Genomic DNA, 25,161 nt, shown 5'->3' with positions numbered 1-25,161 from the left:
AGAGAGTCAAGTCGGACAGAAACAGATCAGGTATTGTCAGAGAGAGATGGAGTGTTGGAGAGAGAGTCAAGTCAGACAGAAACAGATCAGGTCTTGTCAGAGAGAGACAGAGTGTTGGAGAGAGAGTCAAGTTGGACAAACACTGATCAGGTCTGGTCAGAGAGAGACGGAGTGTTGGAGAGAGAGTCAAGTTGGACAGAAACAGATAAGGTCTGGTCAGAGAGAGACAGAGAGTTAGAGAGAGAGTCAAGTCGGACAGAAACAGATCAGGTCTGGTCAGAGAGAGACACAGAGAGTCAAGTCGGTCAGAAACATATCAGATCTGGACAGAGAGAGACCGAGTGTTGGAGAGAGAGTCAAGTCGGACAGAAACAGATCAGGTCTTGTCAGAGAGAGACGGAGTGTTGGAGAGAGTCAAGTTGGACAGAAACAGATCAGGTCTGGTCAGAGAGAGACTGAGTGTTGGAGAGCGAGTCAAGTAGGACAGAAACAGATCAGGACTGGTCAGAGAGAGACTGAGTGTTGGATAGAGAGTCAAGTCGGACAGCAACAGATCAGGTCTTGTCAGAGAGAGACGGAGTGTTGGAGAGAGAGACAAGTCGGATAGAAACAGATCAGGTCTTGTCAGAGAGAGACGGAGTGTTGGAGAGAGAGACAAGTCGGACAGAAACATATCAGGTCTGGTCAGAGCGAGACGGAGTGTTCGAGAGAGAGGCATGTCGGACAGAAACAGATCAGGTCTGGTCAGAGAGAGACGGAGTGTTTGAGAGAGAAAGGGAAGACAAAGGAGAATCGAGTCGGAGATGGAATGTTTAGAGAAGATCTGCTGAGAGAGGATGCCAAGATAAACAGAGAAAGAATCCTGTACTCCAACTCGTCATTTGATGGGAAATCACTATTCCAATAAAACAGTTGATGAGCAGCACAATTATGACATAAATTATGCAGGATTTGCTCTTCTTTGTCAGATTGTTGATGACAAAGCTGTGCAGCTCATAGCTGTATAATATTTACCATTAAATGGGTATAGTCTCATTACATATTCCTATTAGTGAGTCGGTTACAGAAGATTGACTTTGTAACGGTTAAAAGTGATGTTTTAACACAGGAAATTAGATAATAAAAACTGTTTGATGGTTAGCAGCACTTTTGATCGCTCTTCCATGCCTGCAGGTTCTCCCAATCCACCCTTATGTTGGTATCATACTCGCTCATCTGTGACGAGGGTGCTTTCTAATTAGCTACAATGCATCCCCAACGTTTACTATCTGATGTGAAGAAGATGATTAGATTAGAAATCCAGTTGTAACATTCTTTATTGAATCCCTTTTAAAAGTGCAACTTGGATGATGTCATTGTTTTAAGATCTATTGTCATGAACTTAAATGTTTTGGTCCATTTTCAGTTTATTTTCATAGTAAAACTTGTTATAATTGTTGATATTACATGCATTGTACACATTTGATACCATAATTACACCTGCATTAGGAGTTATCAATAATTCAAAGTATGAAATGTGGTAAATTGGCTTATGAGATTGGAATAGATTGGAGCGACTGTTGATATCATGGATTTCTGCAAGGAGGTCCATTTTGGCCTGCATATTTATAAAAGTGGTGACATTTTTGCAAGCTTTAATGAAAACTTAGGTGTAGGCAGACCCCCAGGAGCCTCAACCCTAAACATTTATCACTATTTTACAGTTGTATGTATTTAAAGAAGATTTCCAAAGTGATGGTAAACACATCAAGCAAGTGCTTCGTTTGTCAGTCCTGACTTGACTCCACTGTACCTTAGACATGACAGACATTCAGTGTAAGAGTCACAGTATACTTATGTTATCATTGACAAAGGAAGGACGACCTCTGTTTGGTGTCAACCAAATACATACCACTAGGTGGAGCTATAGTTGGTAGGTTCATACGGTACATGATAGCCTGTATGGGTCAATGATGCCAAAAATGTACTATAAAAAAGGCAATTATGATTAGGTAATAGAATAAAGGGGTCAATAGGTCATCAGTACCATCAAGTACTGGCACACGCTCAAGAGGAGGAGGAAACTCGCTGTAAATATAATGACGATGAACTAAATGTAGAAAGTTAAAACAGTCACAGGAAGAGATGGTTTTGACCTCTGTGACCTTTGTCTGGGTGAGTTCATTCTGTAATTGTCTAGGTTTGTAATGTATCTGACTCAAGAGTTATACATATTATCAAAACAGGAAGTAGTTTTGTTGTGAAATGTTTCAGATCTACCAGCTGGAGCAGTGGTAAATTGTAAAAAAAACCATTTCATCTGACACACTCCGACAGACGTATGGTAGACACTATGACTGACATGTCAACAGACTCACTACGCCTGACATATATTACAAATAGTTGGAGCTAGAGTCTTTCATATTGCATCACTCCTTAGAATGCAAATATAAAAGTTATCAAATAATTGATGACGGATATTACAGAACCGTAGAGAAAAGTCTTTGTTAAACCAGTAGGTCCGCTGAAAAAGCCAGTTTACTGATATCCCAGTAGGAGAATAATAAATTGTGTTATTGGTTGTTTTTAACAAGATTCACGATTCTATCGTTCTATCAACCCGCATCCTAATTACATATAGGATCATTGATACATGTAGCAGCATGCTAGATATACACAATGTGGGGGAAATGTAATACTTTGACATTTACCTTTATTGATTTCCATGGATCAGGCTGCAGGGACTGCAGGAAAACTACAGTAGACACAGCTACAACAGCCTATCGATCTTACCCTGCCTCAAACTGATTGGGTGTTTTTAGTGAAATCTCTGGGATGTCTGCCTGGCCAGATTAATGGCTTCACCAGCAGTAAACTCCAAACAATTTTCATCAGATGCCATGTTGTGTATTTTGTTTGAAGAGAAAAATTCTGTGTTGTCATTCTTTGCATTACCTGATTTTACTTTCCAATCAATATCCTTTACCATTGTGAAATGTTTGATAAAACTGTCTCTCTTGGATATTTTTGGGTTTTTTTACTTCGAAAATAGATCAAGATATCTTTCAAAATTGAGATACTAATCTGTTATTGTGATTGATTTGAGTGTGCAGAGTTATTTCCCTTTGCGTCCTCTGGCGTGGCAGTCTGGCGTCGGTTGTTTTACTGGTTCTGATAGAGACTGCAGATAATCACGAACATCGGTCTCCTTCAGCAGTTTAATTAATGTGGGATATTTATGCAAAATTATTCGATATTGCACATGACACTCCTAGCAAAGGCTGGTGCAGAAGCAAACAGGTGTCAGGTGACAGGTTTCCTTCCTCCACCTTGAGTAGGCTTGTCTAGAAACTCGGGACCTCCATAACCTTTTACTGTAGAAATACTTCTGTTGACAGGGGATCACCTTCCATTACAGTTGCTATGGCAACCTTATCGTCAGACATGACAATGGTTGTATTTCCTGGTACTAAGTGGATAATATTTCTTTGCTTTTTACTTGAGTTTTATTACCAGGCGATATATTGTTTTCAGATAGGGAGGTCAGCAGGCGTCTGTGACCTTTTCTTAGCCTAGCCTTTAGGGTTGGACCCAATAATCTATAAACATCTGGAGCCTCTTCCTACTTATATATCATTACAGAGGAGAATCTGCTTCCGTTTCACAGACAAGCTTATCTTGTCACAAAACGGCACTAAAACACTTGCTGTCACCTTGCTGTTCCTGATCTCATTTCTCCCCGTTCACACCCCTCCGTTCAGCTGTCTTATCATCCCATATTTAGATTGTCTGTAAGGTGTACTCCTTTTAATTGTACAAACTGTCTGGATTTTTTTGGACAGTTTTTATTTTATTTTCAATATCTGATTTACTTAATGATACTTAATGATACTTAATAGAACCGGTTCCATTCTAAGGATCCTCGTTGCTGGACTCATAAGTGTTATATTATAATTATAGATTTCACTTCTGGTTGTTACAGGTATTGTCCCTGAAATTGTGATTTAATTGACAATTTAGCAAATATTTCCCTGCAGAAGATATTTTGACTACAGCTGTAAGTTTGGTCCATACTCTGCACAGTGGTATTCTGAGCGTGTTTGTATTGGAGACACAGATCCTGCTGGGAAACACAGCCATTATTTCTCATGCATGCCGAGGTCTCAGTGGGAAGGACTTTTCTGCCAAATGCTTCCAATTCCAATAACTTTCCTTTTCAAATGAGCATGTTGTTTCGGGAGAGTAATTGTTGTTTCTGAAAGTGTTTCCTTCAATCAATACAGTGTTTCAATTCTACTCATCCCTTTACTGTGTTAGGTGATCTAGGGAAACCAGTTCTTTACTGGTGGCTAAAATATAACACATGGAAATAAAACCTATATTTACAGAAACAAATTCTTCAGTAATCTATACTTGAACTCTTTCACCCCTATGTAACTTTAGTAGACTCTACCATGTATTGATATGGATGAGTCCATTGTGGTCTACAGTGGTGAAAGGACTAAAATATAATATAAGGGAATTAACCTATATCTGTGTTTGCAAAACACTCCCAAAAAAGGTATTTTAATAAAATGAAATTATAAAGCAGTCTTATACAAAATATCCTTATCCCAAACTTGGAGAATTAATTTATGCCTGAAATTTGAAGAAATTGATGGAATCTCACTAATCTCTTTCCTGTTACAGGTGTATGTGTAAGGTACTGAGCCGTTTAGCCTATTTTAGGAATGGTGGACATGACTTATATGTTCTATTGATATATCATCACAGATGTGGTGCTGAATCAGCCACAGGTCAAAACACGATCAGTCAGAGGGCTGCCATGTTTAATGTTTGAAATTCTCATTTCAATTCCATTGTCATGGTGATGTTATGTACTGGTAGTTTCAAAAACACCACTACAAGTTTTGTTTTTGTTTTTGGGAAAATTGGAAAAGTTTAAATGATGCAGACAAAATATCATTTAGAAATGTTTTCATGTGGTGTTTGGAAAACGTTAAAATATGATGTAGACAAAGTATTATTCAGACACATACGTGACTTGAAATTGTTTTTCAAACATCCCAAACAACAATCAATCAATTATTTAAGCTAATTTCTTGGTTATTAATAATATATATCACTAATTAATGAAAAAGCAATTGCTGCCACTGAAAAACTGCCGGAGGTTATTGACTGTAACTCTAGAGGGATCAGAGAGCTAGCTAATGGCATTTGTAGTACAATGTACGCTGACAACAACCATATCCCAAAGTGACGTTCATTAGATCTTTAGTGATGATAATAACGTTCACGGTCAAGTTTGACCATCAGGGTCAATGTCCTTGGATGTACCTAATGTGTTTGTTGACGGTCAGTCATTTGGTTGATGGACATTTCCGTTACATGAAAACAATTTTACATTTCCTGAGTTGATTCGTTTTGTTTTGCTCACAATGGTTATAATTGTATCCATTTTGAGAAACTAAAAGACTCTTTTCCAACTGAAGGGGACGAAACAGAAAAACCTCAACTCAATAGTAGATAACATACACGTATAAATAATAGGACTGGACAGAGCAGGAAAAAGTATGGAATACCGACAACTAAAGCAGCTCCTAAAGCAGGTTTGTTTAATAATTGTTAATTTCCAAAACTATAAATACTTATACTATACCTTTCCGTGGACCATCTAATTCTGAACATCAGAAATAACGCTCTCCAATAAGAATAAGCTTAGATTCTTTGGATTGAATGACATGTCTTGACTTTCCAAATTTCAGATAAAATGTTATTCGACTCCTGAAATTGCTTAATATCATTTGAAAGGGCTGCTATAGATTATTGGTACTTAGAAATGCTGACACTATATATAGAGATATTTATTTACTAAATATTCTAAGATTATAAGTAGAGAGTGACGCTGAAGTATCACAACACTGCATACAGATTATTGACACGAAATTGAAGATATGCATGACTAAAAATTATACCCAAGATATTTTTAGAGGGTATATCGTGCTCAAAGATCATAATCCGTTAAACAGAACGTAACCTAAATCTCGTTAGAATGGGACAAGATAAGAATATGGCTACATCTTTATGAATGGAACTAGTCATTGGGTCGAAGGATTCAACTTTCATTTCCTCCTGTCAATAATGCTGTGTTGTGTACAGTAACTGGTTACGCTGACTTTGCCTGTACAATGGGATATTGTGAAGAACAGACAGGTATTGACTCTTGTTTATAACTCTAGTCATGGCTTTAACAGACTTTTTCCAGATCACTCCTTCTGTTGTCTGATCACAGATAATCCCAACAAGTCCATCTTTGAAGAATATTTTTTTTCTATCATTGTGTCGTATGTTTACAGTCTACGGTATGCATGGAGCACGGAACATCAGTGGTATTGTTGTGGGCGTAGTATTCACAAACGTACAACAAATACTTAACCATCTGGTACTGTAATCAGTCTCTGGGAGCTAGGCAGCAGTCGCATTTGGTGGCGTAATTTGGAAGTCTTTGATGGTGCCACGTTTCACCTGTGTAAATGTTGAGCTAAAACAGATGTCTGGCTATACCCCTCTACCTGGTGGTACACTGCTAATACGTATTACTTACATGCTTCTAACTTTTAATGGCCTTTAAATGCATCCCGAAAGTTCTGATTTTTTTTTCTGCAAACCTGACAGAAACTGTTTGTTAGCGCTCGTAGGCGTGTGTAATAACATAGGGAAAAGACAAGCTATAGATAATGGCATATTTGTAGAAGGTTTTACGAGGGTGAGGGGAATGATAGACATAGAGACGTCAAACCAGAGAGTTCCTTCATTCAGTACATGTAGTACAAATAAAGGTCACTTCATTTTTTATGTATTGGGTCGAATGTTCAGGTCAGAAGGTTTTGTATAGATCTTTACATGCTTGCTAAAAGGACGAGCCAGGTTTTGGTGGTGGAGGAAAACTGGAGAACCTGGAGAAAACCCACGGGCCTTGAAGCCCCGACCTAATGTTTGAGAGCTCCTTAGCCACTGTGTCTCTGATCTACATGTAATGAATAGCTACAAAGTCTTGGAATTGTCATCAAGTGTCTTAGATCTTCAATTCTACGTTCTGTCTTTTAACCATCTGTATTTATGGTTACTTTTTGCTACGTTCACATAGAAACAGTAATTACACCTGTTCATATCCGTAATTAGGACATTTAAAAGATTTCATAATAAAATCTTGATATTTTTACATCTCCACTGCATGTCTCTACATTAACACTTCATATAGAACTTGCGTCCCTAGTGCTATAAACACAATGGATGAAGTGTCATTTTGAAAATCAATTAAAAGTAAGCACAGGCTATAGAAATGTTGTTTGTACAGAGAATACAAAATCTTAAATAATGCATCTGTAAGAAAAGAAAAGAAAAAATCTATATCAAAGAAACTGAATCCCTGACTTTGGTTAGGTAAAAACCACTGTCTATAATATCTGAGTTTGGACCATTAAGTACAGACTGATGTCATTTACTGACTTAATTAGAGCACTTATAGGTACAAATTGATGTCAATCTATGACCTTGTACAGTTAGGTACAAACTGGTTCTCCGACCTTGGACTATCAAGTACAAACTGGTTCTCCGACCTTGGACTATCAGGTACAAACTGGTTCTCCTTCCTTGGACTATCAGGTACAAACTGGTTCTCCGACCTTGGACTATCAGGTACAAGCTGACAGCGTAACAGCTTTATCATCAGCAGCGGTGATTTAATTTGACTAACTGCACACATTGGATCACATTATATCAAATTAAAGTGCTGTAACCTGCCTCATCTCCAGTGCATGTGTAGCATGTTTTACGAGGCTGTGTATGTATACTATAGTGGGAGATATGTATGCTGTGAGGGACATGTGCATCGTTGGTAACAAAGAATGTAGGATAAAAATACAGAGTGTCTGTGAAGATACAGATGTAAGGTATAGCTGTGTAAAGTCGGTAAAGATGTGCCTCCCATAATCATTATGACATTACTGCTTGAACTTTCATGACATGGCTTCCTAAGTTTTTAAGACATGACATCCTTAATTCTTAAATAAGACCCAATATCTGCATGACAAAGTCCTCAAAATTCTAGGAACATGACATAGTCCTCTTAACTCTTGTAACATGACCTAGTCCTCCTAACTCTTGTAACATGACATAGTCCTCCTAACTCTTGTAACATCACATAGTCCTCTAAGCTCTTGTAACATGACAAAGTCCTCTTTACTCTTGTAACATGACATATTCCTCTTAACTCTTGTAACATCACATATTCCTCTTAACTCTTTTTAACATGACATAGTCATCTAAACTCTTGTAACATGACAAAGTCCTCTAAATGCTTGTAACATGACATAGTCCTCTAAACTCTTGTAACATGACATAGTCCTCCTAGCTCTTGTAACATGACATAGTCCTCTAAACTCTTGTAACATGACATAGTACTCTATACTCTTGTAACATGACAAAGTCCTCTAATCTGTTGTAACATAACATAGTCCTCTAAACTCTTGTGACATGACATAGTCCTCTAATGACTAGAATGGCTTCGTACATACATACGAAATGGCTCCCCAAGTACTTTTGATTTTGCTCCCTAAATTCTAAAGTCATGCTGCCAGGATTCTTATGACTGCCCCTAAAATCTGATAGCAATTTGCTTATAATTTCTTATGACATGGTGCTCTAAATTCTTACAACACGGCTACCTGAAACCTTTCAATACAGTTTGTCTCATGAATGGAGGGATTATTGTTTGAGTGCTTGTTAGTATACTTGTGGAAAAAAAATTAAATCAGAAAACCTTGACAGTGACATCATGAGTTAGACTTGGTCGGTATATAAATAATTAAGGGAATATCACAGGTTTATGCATCTTAAGCTGAAAGCAGCATGCCCTGCAATTGATTAGGGTTTTTCTGACCTATTGAACAGTGGGAAACTCGCTGCCTTTTCTCTTTCGCAGAAATCGGTAAATTGATTTTCTCCCAGTGGGCTTCCATTGGGATTGTGAACGGTAACTGGGACAGCCTACCTTCTCTCAGTGTAGTACCCTGTTGGACAGAGATGATGTGCAGATTCTGTATTGGAATGGAGCTTCTACTCCAGGGGAATCGAATGAGATTCTTTTACCCTTAGAAGTCTCTGTATAAATTGGTTAATCCTGTCTCCTACTAGGGCAACAAGCAATCTTAGCGTGGTTTCTACAGAAGTGTACAGGAATGTTGTAAGTACAAGCTACTTATCATTTGTATTATAGGTGGTACTTGACATGCATGCTCTGAGGAATAATGAATACCCATGATACCACTCAGGATACCCTCTGATAGGAAGCCACATAGTCGAGCATGGCTACAGAGCTTGTGAGTGACACAGAGTAAGTTGGTAAGTGTTGTCAGTCAAGCATACATATGGCTACAGAGTTTGGCAATACTTGGTAAGTTGGTCAGTGTGGTCAGTGGAACATGGGTATGGCTACAGAGCTTGGCGATATTTGGTAAGTTGGTCAGTGTGGTCAGTGGAACATGCGTATGGCTACAGTTTGGTAAGTTGGTCAGTGTTAACAATATTGATCAATGTCTTTTAGACCGCGGTGATTGACACTAGGTATAAGTCGGTCAGTGCTGGTCAAGCATATATATGGTTACAGAGTGTGGGGACATCGGTCAAGTCAATCAGTAATGACTGTTGGTATTATTGCTCAACATGAGTTGGTGAGTGTTGACGTTCCAGCATGCGTATTGTTGCAGAGCTTGGTAAGTGACACTGTGTAGGTCAGTGTTGTCATTATTATACAATGAATATTATTAGTTATTCAGGTCTTTGGCAGGGTACTTGGTCTCATGTTCGCTGTCAGGACCTTATGTACCCTGAGCCGAAGGCGAAGGGTACATACGGTCCTGACAGCGAACATGAGACCATGTACCCTGCCAAAGACCTGTATAACGAATTTGTCATACTGCAAAGCATTGTTCAAGCGTTGTTGTCTTGTAAAGACTCCCATCCTGTTTCCTTGCACCGAGATAAAAATGACCTAATGCCTCGTCTAATCTTGGCTTCGAGAAGTCCTCAAAATCTGTGTCTTGCTCCTTTTCGCTTAAGTATGCTCTGAAGGTTTTGCTTGCTGAATTGTTACTTTTCTTTGTGTTTGTAGGTATAAGTGACGCCCGTTTTGTCTCAATTTCACTCTCCGTGTGGCTTGCAAACCATTTCGCCATTTAGTTCATTGTTGACATTAGCAGACGAACGTTCTCCGGTGTGTTCGATTCGAATATGCGAGTTATCTCCCTTACAACAGGCGCGCGTGCTCTTATGTACCCCGGCAAGGATACTAACATAGCTTCAGGTACCTTGGCAATTCGACCAATCACCGTGCGACATTTTTCTTTGCAGTATGACAAGTCTGTATAATTTTATATCTGATAAATACATGACAAATCATTAATGTATTTGATGACATTTTAGGTGATGGTCGTCGTGTAAGGTTTTGTGATCAGTTGCCTAACTACCAGACAAATGATTCATTAATAGACCAGGGCATATATGGTGAAAGAAATATGTCAGTTTTAATTAACAGTATGTTGGAGAACATAATACATTAATAGTTTGTGGTGGATACCAGATTGTGATGTGCTCTCGACTGACGATAAACCTATCACAATAAACCTATCACGATAAACCTATCACGATAAACCTATCACAATAAACCTATCACAATAAACCTATCACAATAATCCTATCACGATAAACCTATCACAATAAACCTATCACCATAAACCTATCACGAGGAACCTATCACGATAAACCTATCACGAGGAACCTATCACGATAAACCTATCACAATAAACCTATCACGAGGAACCTATCACGATAAACCTACACGATAAACCTATCACGAGAAACCTTTGAATTAGCTAATGTTGAGAAGGAAGGTAGAAACTAAGGCAAGAGAAAGTATTGTCTTTTACATAGACACATATATTTGTCAAGAAGGTGTGGAGTACTCCTACTAAGAACTATGGTCGTCTGTGAAGTGAAATACAACAGTATGATATGATTGAACAGGGTAAAGTATGATGGCAATCAAACACAGTCAATAGGACCTGTCCCACCTCTGTGTGCTGTCTACTTTAAGATTCACACTTTTATTATTAATTGAGTGACTGTGTATTGACCACAGACGAACTGGCCATCAGATGTTTGATCTGGTCGGGACATCTAATTGTCTGAATGGGTTTCAGTTACAATCAATGAGTAGCCAGTGGCCATACACACTCACTAAAAGGTCTGTTTCACCACTGGTCACTGATGGACACAATAGGTTGACCACACCAGTCAGTAATTATGTATACATGTAGGACATTCACTCCTACAGAAAAACACTGATTAGATCTATAGAAGTAATGGGAGTTCTGATGCAGGTAACGGTCCCTTGTAATGATCTAGTGCGACTCAGGGAGCCTCGGTCCCTTGTAATGATCTAGTGCGACTCAGGGAGCCTCCGTCCCTTGTAATGATCTAGTGCGACTCAGGGAGCCTCCGTCCCTTGTAATGATCTAGTGCGACTCAGGGAGCCTCCGTCCCTTGTAATGATCTAGTGCGACTCAGGGAGCCTCCGTCCCTTGTAATGATCTAGTGCGACTCAGGGAGCCTCCGTCCCTTGTAATGATCTAGTGCGGCTCAGGGAGCCTCCGTCCCTTGTAATGATTTAGTGCGACTCAGGGAGCCTCCGTCCCATGTAATGATCTAGTGCGGCTCAGGGAGCCTCCGTCCCTTGTAATGATTTAGTGCGACTCAGGGAGCCTCCGTCCCTTGTAATGATCTAGTGCGGCTCAGGGAGCCTCCGTCCCTTGTAATGATCTAGTGCGACTCAGGGAGCCTCCGTCCCTTGTAATGATCTAGTGCGACTCAGGGAGCCTCCGTCCCTTGTAATGATCTAGTGCGACTCAGGGAGCCTCCGTCCCTTGTAATGATCTAGTGCGACTCAGGGAGCCTCCGTCCCTTGTAATGATCTAGTGCGACTCAGGGAGCCTCCGTCCCTTGTAATGATCTAGTGCGGCTCAGGGAGCCTCCGTCCCTTGTAATGATTTAGTGCGACTCAGGGAGCCTCCGTCCCTTGTAATGATCTAGTGCAACATAGGGAGCCTCCGTCCCTTGTTATGATCTAGTGCGACTCAGGGAGCCTCCGTCCCTTGTAATGATCTAGTGCGACTCAGGGAGCCTCCGTCCCTTGTTATGATCTAGTGCTTCTCAGGGAGCTTCGTAGTGTGTCTGGCCGTATGTAACCTTTACAATCAATCCTAATACTGGGGCATTTATTTATGGGTCATATTGGCATACAATTATTAATATTACAGGAAAGGCTGTGGCTCAAATCAAGATTTAACCCTTTCACCACTGTAGACCATAATGGACTCATCCATATCAATGCATGGTAGAGTCTACTAAAGTTACATAGGGGTGAATTTGGTTTGATGCCTTTGATAGTTTTTAACCAGGAAACAGAGGATTTTCAGGAATTATCAGGTACAAGATTTTCTTTACAAAGACATTGTTACTTACTACATTCACACACTACTGAAAAATTATGATCTGATGTAGAAAAGTGAACGATGGCTGAGGATTTTTTCAGAAGCTGTTGTAGGTTTAAACTAAATCAACAAACTTGCAGTAATGGGATACCATTGGTGATAGTCACAGGGTGTCTGTTCAAATCCTACCCTGTTAAGATCTTAATTCTCCTGTTGCTGGAAATATAGAAAGAAACAAGTGTAATACTTTCTCTAAAATTACTTGTAGTTTTCAAGTGGATTAACATTTAATTGCTGATCAGCACAACATTTAAAAGACATGTGTTTCTCAAAAATTTCCAAGATCAAAAGAAAAGCCAAGATGTTTATCATGCTTGTGCCTAGACTCCCAACAGATAATCATCTCTTTAAAAAAAAAGACTAAAAAAACTATTTATTATTAAATTTTATTTCACAGTTTTCTTTGCTGATTTACCTTCAAGAAGAAAATGGCAGAATTCTTCTTTGAGATGTGTAAGAATCCTATAAATTAGAAATGATTTAAGTTAATTTGAGGTTCACAGTGACAGACAGGGTTTCTTTGATTTCATGTGCTGTGTGAAATAGGGCGTCCTCCAACCCAGTGTGGCACCCTAGGGTGATTGTTAGTAGGGAGTTGTAAGGTGATTTGAGGTGATGGAGGTTTCCAGCACTTACCATATCTACAGATTGGTACTGAGGTCACTGTTAAATCGCTAAGTGCAAGTTCTGTATTGGTATATATAGATATGAACTTTGTTTATTTACAACAATTATGAAACAAGTTATTTCAACTTATATTAATCCCTCTTGTCGGCCCGGATGTTAGTGTGGGGAGTCTTAATGTCTTAATGTTGGAGTAAACCAGATTACCTGGGGAAAACCCACGTGGTCATGGTCGGGCAGGTGACCCCATACCTTTTCACCTCCAATCGGGGAATTGAACCCCGGCCTTGGTGAAAGGCGAGTGTGCTATCCACTGTGCCACCCAACCACCCAGTATTGGTGGCTGGGACATATAATTTATTGTATTTTCAAAATACATGTTTGATAACCAACAAGAAATAGAATGGTACTAATCCCCTGTTAAAGGGAATAATACAAGTTCTGTATGTATAGCCTGATCTTGTCGTTGTATTTTCGAAATACATGTTTTGAAAACAAGATAATAGGGAAGCATCACTGAAAAAACTGTAAAACACATGGATTGATGAACATTTTTGTGAGAACAAAACAGGAATGTCATTTAAAAAACATAATGACCTACTACTGAAAGGAAGAGCTCACACTACTGCTAGATGTAATGCCTTTCTGTTAGAATTCATGACTAGATGTATATTGATTTGTGTGGGGGACTGTACAGGGACTACTAATGGAGACTGGCCCGCTGAGGACACGCACACTTGTCATTAAGGGAGATAATCACTGTATCTNACGAAAAAATGAAAAAAATACACGGTAAGGGTCCACCAGTGTTAGTACTTATGTAAATTACGGGACAGATGGTGATGCATTAAATGTTAAGATTTATTCCAGTTTCACTTGAGGGCGTTGAACTTAAGCATCTGTCATTTGAATGTATGGTAGAGTGGTCACGATGTACGCTACGATAATCACAATAAGTTGATAATAGTCACTATGTATGCTACTGTAGAGATCTACTGTAGAGATATATTAGCCGTTACAATAAAGGATTTCTATAAATGTTTTTAACGTCTTTATAATGATGAATTTTCTGGATATTTTTCTACTGACGAGAGATGAAATATTCAGAAAATAAAAAAATATCATTAAAAATCACGACGGGTTAAAAGCTAATTCATCCTGAGGCATGAATTTGATTGACTCTGAAGTTGTGATACAAAGCTGCCGTAATATCTTGGTTAATAGAAATAGTGGATAAATGTGACATTTCTATTTCTCTAATCATTTTATTTTAAAATATGTACTTGGAAGGTTAACAGATATTGTAGGGTTTTGTTCTTCAGTGTTGTGAGAGAAAGAAAATACTGAGGCCTCCCACCAGCTTTTCAAGGTGAGAAACAAAACATATATTTTCTTGTAATTAGATTTTTTTCTCTGTGTTAACATTTAATTTAATTTGCTCTGTTTACCATGCACACTGTTAGCCTTTTATGTTTTTGTGAACAGAATTAAGTGATAATAAACAGTCAAATGTTACAGAGGCACAGATGGGAGTCGAGTCATCACCGTTTTATATTCCGTTTATCCTGGCAATGAGACAGGATGCTGAATATTTTATTTCTTATCTACAGATGAATGGACCTCCTGTTAATTGTTTAAAATTGAGATGTCAGATTTTCTGACATTTATAGGCACTCTCTTGTCTAATAAAATGATTCTGTTCAAAATTGTGATGTTTTAGTCAGTATCACAAAAAAGGATTGACTGAAGTTAAACTATTAGTGTTAAATCTGGTTAGAGCCCACGAGATCGCTGTGATATTTGTAACCAGGGATGGTAGTAACACATTGTATTGTTGGACAGATGTTCTGGTGTATCGCTGTAACTCTTGTGTCTGGGAGATAGAAAAGATACCAATGAGGAAATTAGATTAGTATTATTTATATATATGTCTGTGGTGGGTTTACTGGAACTCTTGTATCCTGGAGATAGAAAAGCTAGTCACCAATGAGGAGACTGAATAAGTATTTATATATAGCCGTGGTTTAATGTTACGTTTTATTTCCTACAGAGTTATGTAATAGAGTTACAATAATTCTCTGTTGGCCACAATAGAACTTCCTTGACTTAAAAAATGGAGAAAAAAAATCTGTGTTGGCCAGTATATGAGGGCACTATGTTAACTCATTCACCCCTGAAGACACATTTTAATTCTCCCAATTCAAAGGTTGGAATATTTCATTATGAACTTTCTGGGGCGAATGAGTCAAGGCCTTAAGGGTAAGTTTTGCTATCATATGTATTTAATTATACTCTTGAAAAATAATGACCATGTATGTATCACCTTAGTTACTGCCACCATATTCCAATAGCTCTTTTCCTTTATAAGTTTCCCTTAATTTATAGCCAAACTCCTTTATAATGCCAACATTTTCTATAGACAAACGGTGGCAGTATAACAAGGTTTAACAGTACATATTGATATATAATCCAGATAAGATGTTACAATAAGTCAGAATCATTCACTGACAAGAGAGACAGGTTTAATAGAACTAAGTCAATTCACCTGGAAATAGTATATATCCTGTGTCACCATAGGATGTATCTTTTCTGGAGGAGCATCACAGCCATCCTCCTCATCAGCAAGGTGTGTGCTATACCTTAGATGTACTGCTGCAGCAGCTGCTAGCCAGTAATACAAGACTATAGCCCCCTACTGTTAGAGAACACAGACCATTACAAACAAGGTACTTGAGTTGCTGCCAGACGTTGGTCAGTAATGAGCAGCCTGTATACAATCATCCCGTCTATACCACAAACGGAAGGTCTATACCACAAACACAAGATCTATACCACAAATGCAAGATCTATACCACAAATGCAAGGTCTATACCACAAATGCAAGGTCTATACCACAAACGCAAGGTCTATACCACAAACACAAGGTCTATACCACAAACACAAGGTTTATACCACAAACACAAGGTCTATACCACAAAAACAAGATCTATACCACAAACACAAGATCTATACCACAAACACAAGGTCTATACCACAAACACAAGGTTTATACCACAAACACAAGATCTATACCACAAACACAAGGTCTATACCACAAACACAAGGTTTATACCACAAACACAAGGTGTCAAACAAATCAGCTGGTTTGGACATTGGACAAAGTCTACACCAATGTTTTCTGAAAGGAATATTTCTGAATTTGATATAGTTTTGAGGATGAGTTATTTTACTTCCTTTCTGTAAATTAAATGCAATTTGAGAAGAAGAAATATATTCTGTTACATTTTTGGAAGAAATAACTTGCTACATTGAGATATATGGTGTCAACTTGCTATTTTGTAGTATAAGTAGTTGGTAGCTTAATTGTTATATTTTGAGTTAAAATGATGGGCTATGTCGTATACATGGGAGATGAGCTTGCTCTGTTTTAGGAATAAATGTATGGTTGGTGAGCCTGAGTGTATGGTTGGTGAGCTTGAGTGTATGGTTGGTGAGCTTGAGTGTATGGTTGGTGAGCTTGATATGTTGTGAGTTTTGAGTGTATGATTGGTTAACTTGATCAATTGTGAGTTTTGAGTGTATGATTGGTTAACTTGATCAATTGTGAGTTTTGAGTGTATGATTGGTTAACTTGATCAATTGTGAGTTTTGAGTGTATGATTGGTTAACTTGATCAATTGTGAGTTTTGAGTGTATGATTGGTTAACTTGATCAATTGTGAGTTTTGAGTGTACGATTGGTTAACTTGATCAATTGTGAGTTTTGAGTGTACGATTGGTGAGCTTGATCAATTGTGAGTTTTGAGTGTACGATTGGTGAGCTTGATCAATTGTGAGTTTTGAGTGTATGATTGGTGAGCTTGATCAATTGTGAGTTTTGAGTGTACGATTGGTGAGCTTGATCAATTGTGAGTTTTGAGTGTACGATTGGTGAGCTTGATCAATTGCGTGTTTGAGTGTATGATTGGTGAGCTTGATATATTGTGAGTTTGAGTGTACGATTGGTGAGCTTGATCTATTGTGAGTTTGAGTGTACGATTGGTGAGCATGCTCTGTTGTGAGTGTAAATGGTTGATGAGAGCGTGCAGCATTCTGTAGAGCTGTTTTACTATAGCTGGTGGACAGTAGTCACAGACCATCAAAAGCTGCTGTGCCATGGGGCTGTGATCCTCTTATCAAGATGCAATGGTTATGATAGAGAACAAAATGTCAGATGGCAGCAAAAAGATATCAGCTATCACAAGGTTGTGATTGTAGAAACACAGAGACTCTGATACTGCCACAGTAGGCAGATGCAGGCTTTGTTTCTGGTTTCTGAACTCTCTCAAACCACAAAAAAATGGAAATGAAAATGGTTGATCTCTAACCACCAGATGGTGGGGCACTTCACTTGGTTGACCTCCAATCAGATATTGGATAATTTTTGCAGTTACAGCATTTTATTCTTAGATATTTGAGATTATTTTGCAGTTTCAAACAAATTAATGACAAAAGATCAGATTATTCTCCTGTGTCTCAATTTTTTTGTTTATTATTAATGACCCAAGTTATTGTTTAACTGGAGATTTACGACTGCCGTAGACCCCTATATAGCTAGTAGTAAACGAGGCGGCGAGATTAAAACAACATATAAAATGTCGAGATGGTCATTAATATAAGAGGTGGTAATGGTGAGCCGCACCAGTGTTTGCGGGGTGTGATAGATTTCACTATAAGGCCACGGGGAGACGTGGCGCCAGTACATCTTATCACAGTCCTACCATAACTTCATGCATAATTACGCAAGATCGTCAGAAAGGAATTGATGGACATTGGTGTAGAAATGAATCAGTTCATTAATTGGTGCCTGGTTGCCTCCTTGAAAGTACTGGCTTCCTGATCGGCCTACGATCCTGGGAATCATGTGGGTGATGTCCCTGTGAAAACTGGTTCATTTATTTGTTTATTTGCAATTTACTGGCCAGCTAAATGGTTCCCGTAAAACGTCCTTGATCAGGCTAAATATCTCACTTTTCTGGCCTTCTGATCAGAAATTACTGTATGATAGGGATGGTAAGGTATAGTCACCTGGGTTTAATTGTAGCAGTTCCAAAGGGGGGAAATTGGTTGGCCTCTGATCAGTAAAACGGAAAAGCTGTTTCACCTCATTTCATTAAATCAAATGACCTGTGGTCACCAAGATGAGGTCAAATGATTGACTTTGGTATCTAAGGAGGGGAATGTGACCTCTTACCCCTAAAGAAGAAAAGCTGATTGACCCTAAGTCACAAAATTGGATGTTTCTTGGTTTCTGGTCACTAAGATTCAGTATTGTAATGACTAAAATCTGGTTGCCACAGTAGGGAAGTTGATTGACCTATGGTCACTAATAAGGTAATGAAGCAATGATTGATCTCTGGTAAGATGACCTGTATCACTGACTTCAGCTATACTTAGCTGTGCATTCTTCCCATAGAAATGTGCTATTGTTATGTTTTCATACTTTCATGTAGTGTCGACGTTGGTTCAGCTTGTTGAGTAAATGTAAAATTACTTTCATTGTAAGTAATAATGTATTTTACTTTATATGTAAAATTATTTCAAGCATATCATACTGAAATGTTTCAACAATACCTGATTCAGGTCCAATAGATAATGATTCAGAAAAATTTATGAATTACTGGAAAACACTAACCATAGTTTCAGGAATATGACATAATTGACATGGAGCCTGCGTCAGTTTGACACACACATACACGTATATATTGTGTATGTATGTATGTATAAGTAGAGGAATGATGTTTATCAATACCTACTTGAGATGTCCTCTTGACCTTCCTCTTAAAGTCTGCAGTATTGGCCAGACGACCACTTACAGATTTTTACAAAAGTCAAGTACTGATTGAGACTAAAAATAAAGTCAGTCTGTGATCTGGGATATCTGTGACATTATAGTCCCAAGGGTACTCCAATACATGTCTATAAACCAGGGCGACCTATAAATATACCTAGTATACAACTTTGTCTTGAGGTAGAGTTCCTGCAGTTTGGAAGATGGCTTAAATGGTATTCCAATGGCAGATTGCTTGATACCTTGTCACACTGGTTTTAAATACAGACAGCTATGTGGCAGATTTTGTACACAGGATTACAGATGCCTTCTAGCTTCGCTGTAGTGGGAATTTCCCTTTAACTCTGTGGTAGAGTATCCGACTAGGAACCTATGGGTCGCGGGTTTGATCCCCGGTGGAAGCACACTACTCTATTTCCTGTTACACGTGTTAAGATGACTTACTCTGTTTAGTTGTCTACAATCCTTTATGTATGTGGATTACAGCGTATTTACTTCTTATTGTCGATCTGATCATTTATTATAATCCACTTTATTTCAGATTATAGCCTATAAAACTGATAAGTTAATTTATACTCTTATTTGTTGTTACAGATCCTGTATGCTGATTCCAAGTGACCAGCAGCTAAGCGGTCAATCTCCCGCACGGATTATGTGAATAGCCTGTTGATTCCTGGAGTTGTACTTTAATTATTAACCTATCTGTGGATTGATGTGTGCTTAGTTCTGTGGATACTAATTGTTTACCTGGATCTGGGAACAAAATCATCAACCAATCAGGGGATTTTATACCTACAGGTAGGTGTATCAATAAGTTTTATTACTAGATAGCATGCATGTTGGTCTGGTCTGACTTTGGTAGATAATGTTGATGAACTGCAATAATTGGACTTCATATCCCCATATAGAGGCAACATTACCATGGTATAAAGCCCATTTTACCTCATCTGTATTAAAAATGTAACAACATTTTTCATTGGTCAATAACTACACAAACCTGCAAGAAATACAGGCCCCCCCCCCCCTAAATTACACACACACACTAATACACACCACACTCCTCTGCCATGCATAAACATATATCACATATTGTGTTTTGGAGATGAATAGACAAGCTAATTTGCATTCTAACTTTAACCGAGTAAATGTTTGTTGTTATACTGACATACTGATGTTTGTTGCGATGTCCATATCAGATTCAGCCAATAACTTGACGTTAACAGCTTCAAGTATCTCGTTTCATCATTTGACAATACATTTGTTGTTTGTTGTCCTTTAAATATGCTAATTTAAGTTTGAAATATGCATCATAAGATGTTTAGGAATAAGATTTTTATGGTTGAAATCTATTAAAAAGAAACACAATCTTGTTTTGCTCCAACTCTATACACTGGGGGTAAGTTGGATACAGAAAGTGCATTGAACCCTGAGAGAAATTGAGGTCATGTACATAAATTATAACAAGTGCATTAAAACCTCTCACATTGCAACAGGTCTAATATTGAGGGAACAACCCAATTGAGATTTTTGAGGTTACCTGACCATAGGTCATGGTAACCTATTGATAGCCTTTTGTCCGTCGTCGTCCGTCATCGTGCGGCATGCGTCGTGCGTTAACTTTTCCTTGTGAACACGATAACTTCAGTAAATGTTAACTGATTTTGATGAAACTTTGTATACAGCCATATATTAATAAGATCTTGGACGAGTCCAAAAATACGAATTATTGGACAGACACTTACAGAGTTATTGCCCTTAGTAATAATATTATTATTGGACCTTGTGAACACGAGAACTTGAGTAAATGTTAACCGAGTTTGATGAACCTTTGTATGCAGCCATATATCAAAAAGATCCCGGACTCTAAATGGAAATTATTCGACAGTAACTTACAGAGTTATTGCCCTTTGTAATAATATTATTATTGGACCTTGTGAACATGATAACTAAAGTAATTATCAACCAAGTTTGATGAAACTTTGTATGCAGCCTTATATCATTAAGATCTCGGATGGGTTGGAAAATGGGAATTATTTGACAGTCACTTACAGAGTTATTACCCTTTGTAATAATATTATTACACTATTTTGTATTGGACCTTGTGTTCACGATAACTTGAGTAAATATCAACCAAGTTTGATGAAACTCTGTATGTAGCCTTATATCAATAAGATCTCGAATGAGTTTGAAACTGGGAATTATTTGACAGTAACTTACAGTGTTATTGCCCTTTGTAATAATATTATTATTGGACCTTGTAAACACGATAACTTGAATAAATGTTGACGGGGCTAGTTCAATGAAACTTTGTCCGGTAATTATTTGACGGTAACCTGCAGAGTTATTGCCCTTTATCATTATATTTTATATTTGTCCCTGTGATGTTGATTGACATTATATATACACAAGAATAGATGTAAATTCATGTGGTACACTTTTTTTTTCATTCATGATGCATTTTTGCTACTAACAAGGTGCTATTAAAATTTTGTGCCTTATTTAATAAATCATTGATTTACGCTTTTACTTGTTTCTTTTTACCAAGAACAGAAGACATACAGTTACCAAGTTTGTTCAAAACAGTCACACTCATTTATTTCAGTTATCATGTTCACAGGGTCCAACAATAATATAATTACCAAGGGGAATAACTATGTAAGTTATGGTCAAATTGGTCCGGTATTCAAACTCATCCAAGATCTCATTGATACAAAGCTGCAGACAAAGTTTCATCAAAATCGGTTCATATTTACTGAAGTTATTGTGTTCACAAGGAAAAATTAATGGACGATGCAGCAAGGTCACTCGGACCGACGAAAAGTATGAATTGGCCCCTGGATGACCGTCCTAATTTGAATCGAATGTCAGGTGACCGTTAAGGCCCATGGGCCTCTTGTTTAGTAATCTGGAAAATCATCTATGAAAATTTATTCTTTTTCCGTAATTTGCAACAGAACTGGTGACTAGGAGTGCAGTTGTAGCCATTGTTTAGTGCAGTGTTTAAAAGTTACTGTGGTGAATTTATGATGGAGAAAGCTTTATCGCTCACCTTAAAAAATGTTTTGCAAAATAAAAGGTTTGGCCTCCATAATGGAGGAGATTTACAAGCTAATCTCGGGTCATGGAGTTCTCTGATGTATCTGATGAGTATTTACAGGGAATTTCTTAGTTCTCAGAAACAGTGAAATCCCTACAATTAATTTTCAGCTTCTAAAATAACATCTTTCCATTTTTGTTTACATTACGAACTCCATCAAAGTTTAATGTAGCACACTTGATACATAAAGAATGATTTATTACAAAATAGAAATTTTAAATGTTTTACAAACGTTTGGTAATTTTCACCACTTAAGTTTAGGAGTTTGTAGCTGCTGAAATGTTGCGATTTTTGTGCCTTATCTGTTCACTTTTAACAGTTTATCAGAGTGTTAGATGGTATCATTTGAACTTGCGCTATGGTAGAACACATAAAATGATGCTCCGCTAGGCATTACTTTGTATTACTGATTGTAGAAGATGTAGCCCTACCTGACAGGTAGGTAGTAGTGATGCCCCCAGCTATGTAAACTGTTATATCAGTAGGTAGCATATGTTCCTCCCTTCGATGTTATATCTTGTGATAATTAAAGTAGACCGTGTGTAATGTCATTTATAGTTTCCGGGGTGTAAGAGCTATTAACTGATTTTTTTATAGACTACACATAGTTTCTTGTTTTCTTTTACCTATTTTAGTTACACTGAGACACCTGTTCTAGTAACACAGGTACACCTGACCTAGAAACACAGGGGCATCTGATCCAGTTACACATGGACGTCTAACCTAGAAACACAGTGACACCTGACCTAGTAACACAGGTTACCTGACCTAGAAACACAGTGACACCTGACCTAGTAACACAGGTTACCTGACCTAGAAACACAGTGACACCTGACCTAGTAACACAGGGGCATCTGATCCAGTTACACATGGACGTCTGACCTAGAAACACAGTGACACCTGACCTAGTAACACAGGTTTCCTGACCTAGTTACACAGTGACACCTGACCTAGTAACACAGGGACATCTGATCCAGCTACACAGGGACATCTGACCTAATAACACAGGTATACCTGACCTAGTTACACAGGGACATCTGACTTCGTTACACAGGTATATCTGACCTAGTAACACAGTGACACCTGACCTAGTAACACAGGTATACCTGACCTAGTTACACAGGTATACCTGACCTAGTTACACAAGGACATCTGATTCAGTAACACAAGGACATCTGACCTAGTAACATAGTGACATCTGACCTAGTTACACAGTGACACCTGACCTAGTAACACAGGTATATTTGACCTAGTTACACAAGAACAACTGATCCAGTTACACAGGGACATCTGACCTAGTAACACAGTGACATCTGACCCAGTAACACAGGTATACCTGACCTTATTACACAGTGACACCTGACCTAGTAACACAGGTATACCTGACCGAGATACACAGTGACACCTGGCCTAGTAACACAGGTATACCTGACCTAGTTACACAGGGACACTTGACCTAGTTACACAGGTATACCTGACCTAGTTACACAGGGATATTTGACTTTGTTTCACAGGGACACACCTGACAGAGTTACACATGGACATCTGACCTAGTTAAGCGAGAACATCTGACCTAGTAACAAAGGTTAATATTCCTAGTTACTCAAGGCACTAAGGTTATCATGTCAAGTTTAGTCACAGTGGCATGTTGTCTGTTGTCCATCTGTCAATCATCAACTTCTTCCTTTAAAACACTACAGGTACAGAATGTCAAATTGTTACAGATCATCCCTGGGTCAAGGAAACTGAAAGTTGTTTAACTAAAGGGTGTTGTCCCCTGAAGGATAGGGGTGCAGAGGTGGGGGCAAAAAAAGGAAAATAGATATTTATATTTCGAAGACACTTGAGTCCTTAAGTATAGGTGAAGGAGGTTTGACCTTATTTGGCAAGGAACATCCCTGTGTCAAGGGAACTCCATGTTGTATAATGAAAGGATGTGGCCTGCCCTGAGGGGCAGGAGGGACAGACTTAAAAACGGAAATGATATAGACTTTATTTAAGAAGGTATACTGTAATAAGATTACGGTATTTAAGAGTATAACATGTTTTAAGGGGTATATAACTGAAGTTAGGGGAAAGCTGGGTCTTTTGTCCAAGAATAAGTTTTTCTTAAAGGGATACTGTGTGTATTTTAGAGGTATACTGTACTACTAGTACTTAATCAAACTTATTGGAAAATGCTTATTAAGGGGTACTGTATATACTACGTTTAAGGGTCCCCGTACCACTGCCTAAAACTGCAACAATGCAATGGACACTGTTTTCCCAGCTTGACTACATCTTTGATAAATCATTTCTGAAAAAGAAACCATACCTTGCTAGACTTTAATAAAAAAAAAAAAAAAAAAAAAGTGAACAACAACAACAGTGAACAACATCAACAACAGTGAACAACAACAACAACAGTGAACAACAACAACAACAACAGTGAACAACAACAACAACAGTGAACAACAACAGTGAACAACAACAATGAACAACAACAACAGTGAACAACAACAATGAACAACAACAACAGTGAACAACAACAACAATGAACAACAACAACAGTGAACAACAACAACAGTGAACAACAACAATAAACAACAACAACAGTGAACAACAACAGTGAACAACAACAACAATAAACAACAACAGTGAACAACAACAATGAACAACAACAGTGAACAACAACAACAGTGAACAACAACAACAGTGAACAACAACAGTGAACAACAACAACAGTGAACAACAACAACAGTGAACATCAACAACAGGGAACAACAACAACAGTGAACAACAACAGTGAACAACAACAACAGTGTTGAGAGTGTAAAAGGACCATTGACTACTTTACTTGTCTACGAGAGTGTCCTTGTAAATATATGTTCTACAGTTATATCTAAAATAAGGGGGGTTACTGGTAGATACAAAAAGTCCCAGTGCAGTGGGAAAAGGATCATTAAGAGGTATACTGCCTTAGGGTACCAGAGTACTGTACTGTATTTGTTCAGCCCTGAAGAAATATTGTTAAGTTAGAGAGTT

At 38.2% G+C, this 25,161-nt stretch overlaps 1 protein-coding gene across 13 annotated transcripts in view; it reads left to right on the top strand.

The window, feature by feature from the left end:
• Positions 1–25,161, top strand: part of LOC110459909 (neuroglian-like) — a 156,424-nt gene that overhangs the window by 94,447 nt on the left and 36,816 nt on the right. For 9 of the 13 annotated variants that reach the window (XR_002464015.1, XR_002464009.1, XM_021512540.1 and 6 more), the window contains one exon: positions 19,635–19,838. The gene's annotated coding sequence lies outside the window, so the exon portion shown is untranslated. Of the gene's footprint in view, positions 1–14,533; positions 14,581–19,238; positions 19,256–19,425; positions 19,512–19,634; positions 19,839–25,161 lie in introns of those variants that run through there. The other 4 variants (XM_021512727.1, XM_021513038.1, XM_021513200.1 and 1 more) reach the window with 3 other exon arrangements.

This window comes from Mizuhopecten yessoensis, unplaced genomic scaffold, assembly GCF_002113885.1.
Source record: "Mizuhopecten yessoensis strain PY_sf001 unplaced genomic scaffold, ASM211388v2 scaffold201, whole genome shotgun sequence".
Lineage (NCBI taxonomy): Eukaryota > Metazoa > Mollusca > Bivalvia > Pectinida > Pectinidae > Mizuhopecten > Mizuhopecten yessoensis.
This window is presented reverse-complemented; position numbering and strand designations above follow the sequence as displayed.